This window comes from Leucopleurus acutus (genome assembly GCF_964270905.1).
Source record: "Leucopleurus acutus genome assembly, chromosome: 6".
Taxonomy (NCBI): Eukaryota; Metazoa; Chordata; class Mammalia; order Artiodactyla; family Delphinidae; genus Leucopleurus; species Leucopleurus acutus.
This window is the reverse complement of record NC_139149.1, coordinates 37193630-37205709: the sequence shown is the minus strand read 5'-3', so window position 1 is coordinate 37205709 and position 12080 is coordinate 37193630.

Genomic DNA, 12080 nt, shown 5'->3' with positions numbered 1-12080 from the left:
ATAAAATCAATTTGAAAGGACAGATTTTAATCTCAGATGCTACTAAGGATTTTTTTTTTGGTAGAAAAAAATATGTGGCAATTCATGCTATGTATTAGAGATCAGAATCTAGCCCTAAGTTTACATGCCTGATGGGTTTCTATTTGAACGGGCATAAATGTGAATAGTAACTGTAATAATGCTTACCAGAGAGAGAGTTGATGCAACATCAACCAGTTTCCCCTTTTATCTATAGTATTAAATTGCTCCACTATAGCAAAATACTTTAACAAACCACAAACAAAATCCTATGCATTGCCTAGATATAACCCCAAACAATACATATGCACATCTATAACATGATTCCAGTATACAGAACAAATATTGATGTTAACTAGTCATAGAAAAGCTCATTCTGTAACCAATTTCTGAAGTTCCACGTTTGCCCAGGTACAAATTAATCATTTGTGAGTCACAAGTAAACCAGGAGGAGACAAGAGTTCATTACATAGTGGTATATACTATTTACTGACCATATATATGAGGACCACTTATTTTACTGGGCCTAAGTATTCTCATTGAATATTCTGGCTGGTTCTAAAATTGGAAAGTTAGCCTCTTTCTTCTCTGTCACGAAAAAAAAAATGCTACAGTAGTATCTTCTGGCCACTAGTCAGTTGGCTGGCTCTTAAATGCTCAAAGAAGAGAAAAGGACATTGCGCAGAACGTTGACCATGCAGCCCTACTGTTAGTAATCCTCATTTTGCTATTCTTCCTTCGAATCATAATCTGGCAGTTTCTCCTTTGTATATGGATAATACTGACACAGGAACCTCTGGGAAGCATAAACTTATCTTGCAGAATTGATTTAATTGATTTGTACTCCTATTATCTAGCAGTAAGATCTTAGGTAAGTCATCCCATATAGTAATATCTGACCTTCCAATCTTATAGAATTATGTTAAGAAGAGTAGCAGCATTTATGAGTGTCAATGAAGTTCTAGGCCCTGTGCCCATGTTTTACATATGTCTTCACATTTAATATTCAAAAGTAATCAACCTTTTAAGGTACACAGGCTCATTTCCATTTTACACATAAGGGCCATATAAACTCACTAAAGATCAGAAACTTGAAGTAACGACATAATAAATGTCAGAGCCAGGAATCAAATCTAGGTCTAAGTGACTAAACTGATCATGAAGTAAAATAATAAACATGAATGTGAAATAATGAAGTAGATAGATAAATATGAAAATAAAAATTCTTTGGAATTCCAATTAGGTAATTGAGGAGTAATTTGAATCAGACTTGTTATCTCACTGATAACAATTATAAACTGTGGAAAAATACTAAAACAAACAAATTTAAAAGAACTATCTGAAGACACAATGGAGAGTGACCAAAAGCAGGCAGAAACAGAAAGAGAGAATTTTATGCTTGAAAGAGGAGAACATCACTGGGCAAGATCTACATTTATATGGGTTTCCCTTGAGGTAAAAAGATGGGGGAGCAGCTAGAATTAATGCAGAAGGCCACACTTTTATTGATTGAGGTATCAGAGGCCAGAGTTCAAAGTTGAGAGAATGGTTGACAATTGAGTGTTCGGAGAGGTGGATTTCAGAAAAAAGGAAAACAGAGAAGGAGTTTAAAAATTTGCATGTAGGGCTTCCCTGGTGGCGCAGTGGTTGAGAGTCCGCCTGCCGATGCAGGGGACACGGGTTCATGCCCCGGTCTGGGAAGATCCCACATGCCGCGGAGCGGCTGGGCCCGTGAGCCATGGCCGCTGGGCCTGTGTGTCCGGAGCCTGTGCTCCGCAACGGGAGAGGCCACAACAGTAAGAGGCCCGCATACTGCAAAAAAAATAAAATAAAATTTGCATGTATACTCCCACCAGGGTTGATACCTGAACTGCACATTTTTGGGGAAGACTCTGAAGAACCCAGCAGAAAGTAACAGATGGAAGGCTGAAACAGAGATTTCTATTGCTGCTCACTGTGTGAGACAGAGTTTGGAGTTTGAATCCCACCAAATTAAAGCAGCTTGGTGAACAACTCAGGGTTTCCACAGAAATCCCTCAAGGGCAACATTTTAGGAGTAAACATTATATCCCTGTACTAAAAGAGTCACCCTAGGATTAAGGGCAAAGCCCAAAGAGACCTACTCTAACAAAACATAAAACCAAGCCTTTACTAGATAAAGACAGCAGCTAGTGAAAGTCAATACTCTTCAGAAGAAGATGACAGAATCCAGAATCTCTAATGTGTATATCTATCCAGTATACAATAAACATGAACAAACAGTAAAATGTGACCCAAAGTCCATAGAAAAAGCTTCCCATAGAAAAGACTCTGAGAAGACTCACACAAGTATTTTAAGGAAGCTATTATAAACATTATCAAGAACATAAAGGAAAATATCATCACAATGGATGCACAAATAGAGATCTTATCAGGGAAACAGAAACAATAAGAAAGAATTGAGCATACTTAAAAATGATTAAAATAATACATTTTGTTACGTATATTTTATCAGAATACATTTTTTTAAAAGAATCAAATTGAAATTGTAGCAATAAAAAGCTCAGCATCAAAATGAAAAATTCACTGTTCAGGCTTCATAGCATATTGGATATCACAGATAAACCAGCTGGAGAACTGGAAGCCAGATGAATAGAAATTTCTCAAGGACAGATAGAAAAATATTAGGAAAAAAATCCACAATCTCAGTGACCCATGTACCTATCCATTGAACAACATCAAGTAATCTAGTGTACATGTATTTGGAGCCCCTCAAGGAGAAGAGAGAGAAAATGGGGCAGGAAAAAATATATGAATAAGTAAAAAGATTTCAAAATTCCCCATGTTTGGTGAAAAAAATCAACCTACAGATCCAAAAAGCTCAGCAAAACTCAAGAAGGAAATATACAAAGAAACATACTCTAGGGACATCATGTCAGATTGCTGAAGATCAAAGATAAAGAGTAAATCTTAAAGTAGTAATAGGAAAAAAGAGACAGTAATTCTATTAAAAGCAATTATATTAATATTGTTCTGAATATACTAGCTAATTAGAAAGGAGAAAAAGAATAAAAGATAAATATTGGGAATGAAAAGGTACCACTCTCAACAATGGATAGATCAACCCATACAGAGACCAAATAAGGAAATAGTGGATTTGAACATCTACAGACCAAATGGACCTAAGAGACATGTACAGAACATTCCATCTAACAGCAGTGGAATATACATTCTTTTCAAGTACATATGGAAAATTTTCTAGAATAGATCATATATTAGGCCACAAAACAAATGTCAACAAATTCAAGAAGAGAGAAATTATATCAAGGATGTATTCCAACCATAATGGTATGAAATTAGAAATCATAACAGGAGGAAAGCTGGAAAATACACAAATACATTGAAATTAAAGCGTACACTCCTAAACAACCAATGGATCAATGAAGAACTCAGAAGGGGAATAAAAAACATTGAAACAAATGAAAATGGAAACACAACACACCAAAACTAGTGTGATACAGCAAAAGCAGTTCTAGCAGGAAGGTTTATAGATATAAATGCATACATAATAGAAAGATCTCTAATAAACAACCGAACATTATACCTCAAGGAACTTGAAAAAGAACAAACTAAGCCCAAAGTTAGCATTAGGAAGAAAATAAAGATCAGAGCAGAAACAAATGAAATAGAGAATAGGAAAAGAATAGAAAAGATTAACAAAACTTAAGAGTTGGTTCTTTAAAAAGATAAACAAAATGGACAAAACTTTAGGTACACTAAGTAAAAAAGAGAGAGGATTCTAATAAATAAAATTATAAATGAAGGGGGAGACATTACAACAGACACCACAGAAATATAAAGGATAATAAGAGACTACTATGAACAATAACATGCCAATACGCTGGACAACCTAAAAAAATGGTTACACTTCTAGAAATATGCAACCTACCACAACTGAATCATGAAGAAATAGAAAACATGAACAGACCAATAATGAATAAGGAGACAGAGTCAGCAATCAAAAACCTCCCAACAAACAAAAGGCTAGGTAGGTTTAGATGGTTTCACTGGTGAATTCTACCAAACATTTACAGAAGAATTAACACCAGTCCTTCACAAACTCTTCCAAAAAGCTCAAGAGGAGAGAACACTCCTAAACTCATTTTACAAGGCCAGCCTACCCTAATACCAAAGCCAGATAAGGATACCACAAGAAAAGAAAAATACAGGCCAATATCCCTAATGAAAATACATGCAGAAATTCTCAACAAAATATTAGCAAAGTGAATTCAACAGCACACTAAAAGGATCATACACCATGTTCAAGTGGGATTCATTCATGGGATGCAACGATGATTCAGTATATGCAAACCAATAAGTGTGATACATCACATTAATAGAATGAAGATCAAAATCAAATGATCTCAACAGATGCCCAAAAAGGCATTTGACAAAATCCAACATCCTTTCATGATTAAAAACTCTCAACAAAAACCTCAACATAATAAAGGCCATATATGACAAGCCTACAGCTAACATCATACCTATGGTGAAAGTTTGAAACCTTTCCTCTAAGATCAGGAACAAAACAAGGATGCCCACTCTCACCACTTTTATTCAACACAGTACTGGAATTCCTAACCAGAGCAATCAGGCAAGAAAAAGGAATAAAAGCCATCCACATGGAAAAGAAGGGGTAAAACTTTCCCTGTTTGCACAGGATATGATCTTACATATAGGAAAACCTTGACTCCACCAAAAAACTGTTAAAACTAATAAGTGAATTCAGTAAAGTTGCAGGAGAAAAATCAATATGCAAAAATCAGTTGCATTTCTATATGCTAACAATGAATAATCTGAAAAAGAAATAAAGAAAACAATCCCATTCACAATAGTATCAAATAAAATACTTAGGAATAAATTTAACCAAGGGGCTGAAAGATCTGTACATTGAAAACCAGAAGACACTGATGAAAGAAACTGAAGAAGACACAAATAAGTGGGAAGATATCTCATGTTAATGGATTGAAAGAATTAATATTAAATAAAATGTCCATACTACCAAAAGCCATCTTTAGATTCAATGCAATTCCTATCAAAATTTCAATGGCATTTTTTACAGAGAAAAAAAATGCAAAAATTTGTATAGAATATAAAAGGTCCCAAACAGCCAAAGCAATCTTGACAAAGAAGAACAAAGATGGAGGCATCATGCTTCCTGATTTCAAACTATATTAAAAAACTATAGTAATCAATATAGTACGGTATTGGCATAAAACAGACACAGAGACCAATGGAACAGAATCGAGATCCCAGAAATAAACCCACACATACGGTCAGCAAGGGACCAAGCTGACAAGGGAAGCAAGAAAATTCAGTAGGGAAAAGACAGTGTCTTCAACAGTGTTGAGAACACTGAATATCCACATGCTAAAGAATGAAAATGGACCTCTATCTTACACCACTCACAATAATTAACCTTAACTTGATTAAACACTTAAATGTAAAACCTGAAACCATAAAACTCTTAGAAGAAAACATAGTGAAAAAACTCCTTGACATTGGTATTGGCCACGATTTTTTGATTAAGGGGTTAATATCCAAAACATATAAGAAACTCATACTACTCAATAGCAAAAAAATAAACCTGATTTTTAAAAACTGGGTAAAAGAACTGAACAGACATTTTTTCCAAAGAAGATATACAAATGGCTAACAGTTCCATGAAAAGGTGCTCAACATCATTAATCATTGGGGAAATACAGATAAAAACCACAGTGAGATACCACTCTACACCTGGTAGAAGGGCTATTATCAAAAAGACCAAGAGATAACAAGTGCTGGCAAAGATGTGAAGAAGAGGGAACTGTTGTGGATTGTTGGTGGAAATGTAGATTGGTATAGCTACTATAGAAAACAGTATAGAGGTTCCTCACTTCTGGGTACATAGCTGGAGAAAATGAAATCAGTATCTCAAAGAGGTATCTACATCTCCATGTTCATTGAAGCATCATTTACAATAGCCAAGACATGTAAACAACCTGTGTCTGCCAGTGAATGAATGGATAAAGAAAATATGATGATGTATATATTGATAAAAATAAATGGAATAGTACTCATCTGTAAAGAAGAAGGAAATTCTGCCATTTTTGACATCAGACATCATGGATTAACCCTGAGGGCATTATAGAATGATTTCACTTATACATGGAATCTTAAAAAACAAACGAACAACTGAACTCAGAAACAGAGAGTAGATTGGTGGTTGCTAGAGGTGTGGGGAGGATGAGGTTGGGGAAATGGGTACAAACTTCTGGTTATAAGATGAATAAGTTCTGGGGATCTAATGTACAGCATGGTGACTATAGTTAACAATACTGTATTGTATACCTGAAAGTTACTAAGAGAAAAGATCTTAAAAGCTCTCACCATACACACACACAGTAGCTATTTGAGGAGATGGATGTGTTAACTATCATTGTGGTAATTATTTGCAGTATATACACATATCAAATCATTACATTGTACACCTTTAACTTACACAATGTTTTCTGTCAATTATATCTCAATAAACCCAAGAAAATAAAAAGAGGAGGCAATTATATCCTAGTTTTCGTGATGACATGCACGTATACTTGAAAACCCCAAGAAAATCAATGGAAAAACTAAGACAAAAAAGAATTTAGAAAGGTAACTAGTTATATAATTAGTATATGGAAATCTAGGACTCTCCTTACAAGCCAAGTTAAAAAAATAAAAACTAGAAATAAATCCACTTAATATGGAAAACACTAGAAAAATAAATAACTCAAAATAAATCCAGATACCTGCAAGACATATAATTTGTTTTCAGAATAGATATATCAATATTCTAAGACTGCTGATTCTCCTAAATGAATATATTATTTTACTAAGATTCTTATTAAAATACCAATAGAATTTTTTTATTTTGAGAACTTGAAAGATGACACTAAAGTTCATATGGCTAAAACATGTCATTATCTAGGAATATTTTGAAAAAAAGGAGGAGTAAAGAAAGGACCAGTCCTTCCAGATGTTAAAAACATTGTAAAAGTGCAGTAATTAAAGAGTTTAGTTCTAGAGAAGAAGTAGACAAATGGAAAAATGTATAATGAGAATCCTGAAATACACTACAATATATATAAGATTTTAATATATGATAAAGGTGACATTTTAAGAAAAGGTTATTTCAGTAAAAGCCACTGGGACATGAACAAAATTCTAGGTCACTTAAACACAAAAAAATTTATAAAATAATTGGGGGTGGTGGTAGATGAATAGGCAGAACATAGGTTTTTAAGGCAGTGAAATATTACATATGATACTATGATGGTGAATACATGCCATTATACATTTGTCCAAATCTATAGAATATACAATACCAATAGTGAACCCTAATGTAAAGTATAGACTCCAGGTAACAATGATGTGTCAATGTAGGTGTATCAATTGTAACAAATGTACTGCTGTGTTGGGCATATTAATAATGGGAGGTTATGCATATTTGGGGGCAGGGGGTCTATGGGAAATCTATGCACTTTCCTCATAGTTTTGTTGTGAAACTAAAACTGCTGTAAAACAAAGTATCTTAACAAAAATTAAGCCATATGGGTAGGGAAGAAAAAACGGTGTTATATATCTTATAATCTTGGACATAAATTCCAGAAGCCATAGTAGAAAATAATGATAATTTGACTAAACTAAAATTAAAAATTTTAGTGTGAGAAAAAGAGACTACCATAAATCAAGTTGAAGGACAAAATTAAACAACGAATTAATGTTCAAATTAAACATTTGAAATGCATGTAAAAGGCATATTTTATTTGTATACGAAGAGCTCTTAGAAATCAATAATACAGAGACAAATAGCAGAAAGGCCACTAGCAAACAACAATAGATATGCTGTGTTTATGTACCAAAAAAGGCATATAAAAGTATATGCAGTGCATAAATGTGTATGCATATGTGTGCGGCACATGTATGTGCATACATGTACTTGTATATGGATAGAATTCTGAAATGATACATTAAAAAAGTTAATAGAAGGTACTTGTGGGAAGTAGAAACAGGATGGCTTCAAATTTTACTTTTTATTTTACACTTTTCCATATTATTTGTTTCTTATTTTAAAAACCATGAGTATGTATTGTTTTTATAATTCAAAAGCAAAACCTGATAGAAACACATTACTTCTGTAGAACCCCACCAGTAATATGCTGACTGTTTGAACCAATATATTCATTTCTGTAGTCCGTCTCCTCACTCACTGACAACATTACATGCTGTATTCTATTATGGCATTAGAAACATTTCAAAAAAAGGGAGTGACTTAGTAAAATCCGGTAAAATAGAAAGCAGTACAACTCTAGACTAAGGGAAGTTTACTAAATAAAGGTAGCACAATTTTACTTACGAACTTTTTTTATCCTTGTATTATTTTTGAAATATACAGCAGAAAAAAGAAAATGATTATTGCCGTTTTCATTTTGGTTCTTTAAAGTCAGAACTAGAGAGTTTTGTCTAGAACTCCCTTCTCTTCATTCCCTCTGGGATTCTAAAATCAATCAAGTCTCGCCTTTCAAGGCCCATCACACTCAGACTTCTCTCTTCTGGATGCGTCTTCTCTAACCTCAGCAGTTTTTTTTTTCCAGGAAACTGGTCTCTCTGCCCAAGATTCTAGCTATTAACAAGCAATAGCTGCATGAAAAGCAACTTGATCAGTTGCATGAAAAGCAACTTGACCAGTTGCATGCTCAATAGACAAGCATGCAGACAAGGAACAATGACAGTAATTAATGTAATGATCTGAGTCTGACCCATTAGTAGAGTAATTTGAGATACAGTATATTGCATATTGTAGAGAGTTTTAAGAAGTTTCTCCTCAAAGATGCTGGATCAAGGTGACACTTTTTCTCCAATAAATTGGACAACATAGAAGAAATTGAAAAATTTCTAGAAACATACAATCTGCCAAGACTGAATGAAGAACAGACAATTTGAACAGACTGATCACTAGTAGTGAAACTGAATTTTTAATTAAAAAAACTCCCAGCAAACAAAAGTCCGGGACTGGATGGCTTCAAATGGAATTCTACCAAACATATAAAGAAGAGTTAATAACTATCCTTCTCAAACTACTCCAAAAGATTGAAGAAGATGGACTACTCCCAAATTCATTCTACAAGGCCACCATTACCCTGATACCAAAACCAGACAAAGACACTACAAAAAAAAGAATATTACAGGCCAATATCTTTGATGAATATAGATGTAAAAATCTCCACCAAAATATTAGCAAACTGAATCCAACAATACATAAAAAGGATCACACAGCATGATCAAGTGGGATTTATTCTAGGGATATAAGGATTACTCAGTATTCACAAATCAGTCAATGTGATACACCACATTAATAAAAGGTTAAAAATCATGTGATCATCTCAATGGACACAGAAAAAGCATTTGACAAAATTCAACATCCATTCATGATAAAAACTCACATCAAAGTGCGTACAGAGGGAACATATCTCAACATAATAAAGGCCATTTATGACACACCCACAGCTAACATCATGCTCAATGATGAAAACCAGAAAGCCTTTCCTCTAAATTCAGGGACAAGAAAAGGATACCCACTCTCGCCACTTTTATTTAACATAGTACTGGAAGTCCTAGCCACAGGAGGCAGATGAGAAAAAAAAAAAAAAAAAAGGCATCCAAATTGGAAGGGAAGAAGTAAAACCATCACTATTTGCAGATGTCACGACACTATCTATATATAAAAACCCCTAAAGTCTCCACTAAAAAACTACTAGAACTAGTAAATGAATTCAGCGAAGTTTCAGGATACAAGATTAACAAACAGAAATCTGTTGCTTTCTATACACTAATAATGGACCATCAGAAAGAGAAAGTAAAAAAATATTCCTGTTTAAAATTTCATCAAAAAGAACACCTTGGAATAAACTTAACCAAGGAAGTGAAAGACCTATACTCTGGAAACTATGAAACACTGATGAAGGAAACTGAAGATGATACAAAGCAATGGAAAGATATCCCGTACTCTTGGATTGTAGGAATTAATATTGTTAAAATGTCCATAACTACCCAAAGCAATGTACAGATTTAATTCAATCCCTATCAAAATACCCATGACATTTTTCACAGAACCAGATCAAATAATCCTAAAATTCATATGGAAACATAAAAGACTCCAAATTGCCAAAGCAATCTTGAGAAAGGAGAACAAAGCTGGAGTTATCATCCTCTCAGGCTTCAGACTATACTTAAGCTACAGTAATCAACACAGCAGGATAATGACACAAAAACAGACATAGATCAATGGAACAGAATTGAGACTCCAGAAATAAACTCACAAACCTATGGTCAATTAATCTATGACAAAAGAGGCAAGAATACGCAATGGAGAAAAGACAGTCTCTTCAATAAGTGGTGCTGGGAAAAACGGACAGTTACATGTAAAAGAATGAGATTAGAACAATTCTTTATACCATATACAAAAAGAAACTCAAGTTGGATTAAAGACCTAAATGTAAGAGCTGAAGCCATAAAACTCCTAGAAGAACATAGGCAGGATACACTGACATAAATCGTAACAATATTTTTTTGGATCTGTTTCCTAAGGCAAAAGAAATAAAAGCAAAAATAAACAAATGGGACCTTATTAAATTTAAAAGCTTTTGTACAACAAAGGAAACCACTGATGAAATGAAAAGATAACCTACAGAATGGGAGAAAATACTTGCAAATCATATGACTGACAAGTGGTTAATATCTAAAATATATCAACAGCTCATAGAACTCAGTATCAAAAAAGCCACCCAATCAAAAAATGGGATGAAGACCAGAATAGACATTTGTCTAAAGAAGACATTCAGATGGTTAACAGGCACATGAAAAGATGTTTAATATGGCTAATTATTAGAGAAATGCAAATCTAAACAAAGAGATATCACCTCACAACTGTCAGAATGGCTACCATCAAAAATCTACAAATAACAACTATTGCCAAGCATGTGGAGAAAATGGAACCCTTGTACACTGTTGGTGGCAATATAAATTGCTGCAGCCACTATGGAAAACAGTATGCAGGTTCCCTAAAAAACTAAAAATACAACTACCGTATGATCCAGCAATTCTACTCCTGGGTATATATCTGGAAAAAACTCCACTAATTCGAAAAGATACATGCACCTCAATGTTCATAGCAGCTCTATTTACAACAGCCAAGATATGGAAGCAACCCAAATGTCCCTCAACAGACAAATGAATAAAGAAGACGTGGTCATCTATACAATGGAATATATTACTCAGCCATAAAAAAGAATAAAATTCTGCCATTTGCAGCAACGTGGATGGACCTAGAGAATAGTATGCTTAGTGAAATAAGTCAGACAGAGAAAGACAAATACTGTATGATTACCATATGTGCAATCTAACAATTAAAACAAATGAGTGTATATAGCAAAATAGAAACAGACTCACAGATATAGAAAATAAACTAGTGGTTACCAGTGGGGAGAGGGAAGGGGGAGGGAAGATAGGGGTATGAGATTAAGAGATACAAACCACTATGCATAAAATAGATAAGGAACAAGGATATAGTATATGGCACAGGGAATTACAGTCATTATCATGTAGTAACTTTCAATGGAGTATAAATGTAAAATACTGAATCACTGTGCTATACATCTGAAACTAATATAATATTATAAATCAACAATACTTCAATTTTTTTAAAAATGACACTTTTTCAAAAAAAAAAAGACACTTTTTCTAATAATCACAATGTAATTTCTTTCTGAACATTTAATTACATTGGAACTCCTATTTCATACATTTCAGTTAGCTCCTAAATGGTAACAGAACTAACACATATACAAATGAAACACAATTATGTCATTTAATTGCCTCCATTATACTATATTGTAGTGATTATCAAATCTAGTATATTCTATTTTTCTTCATATCCATAAATTGTATCTTCCAGTATGGTGTCTGGCAAATAAAAGTGTCCTAAATATATAGAAGAATAAGTAAGT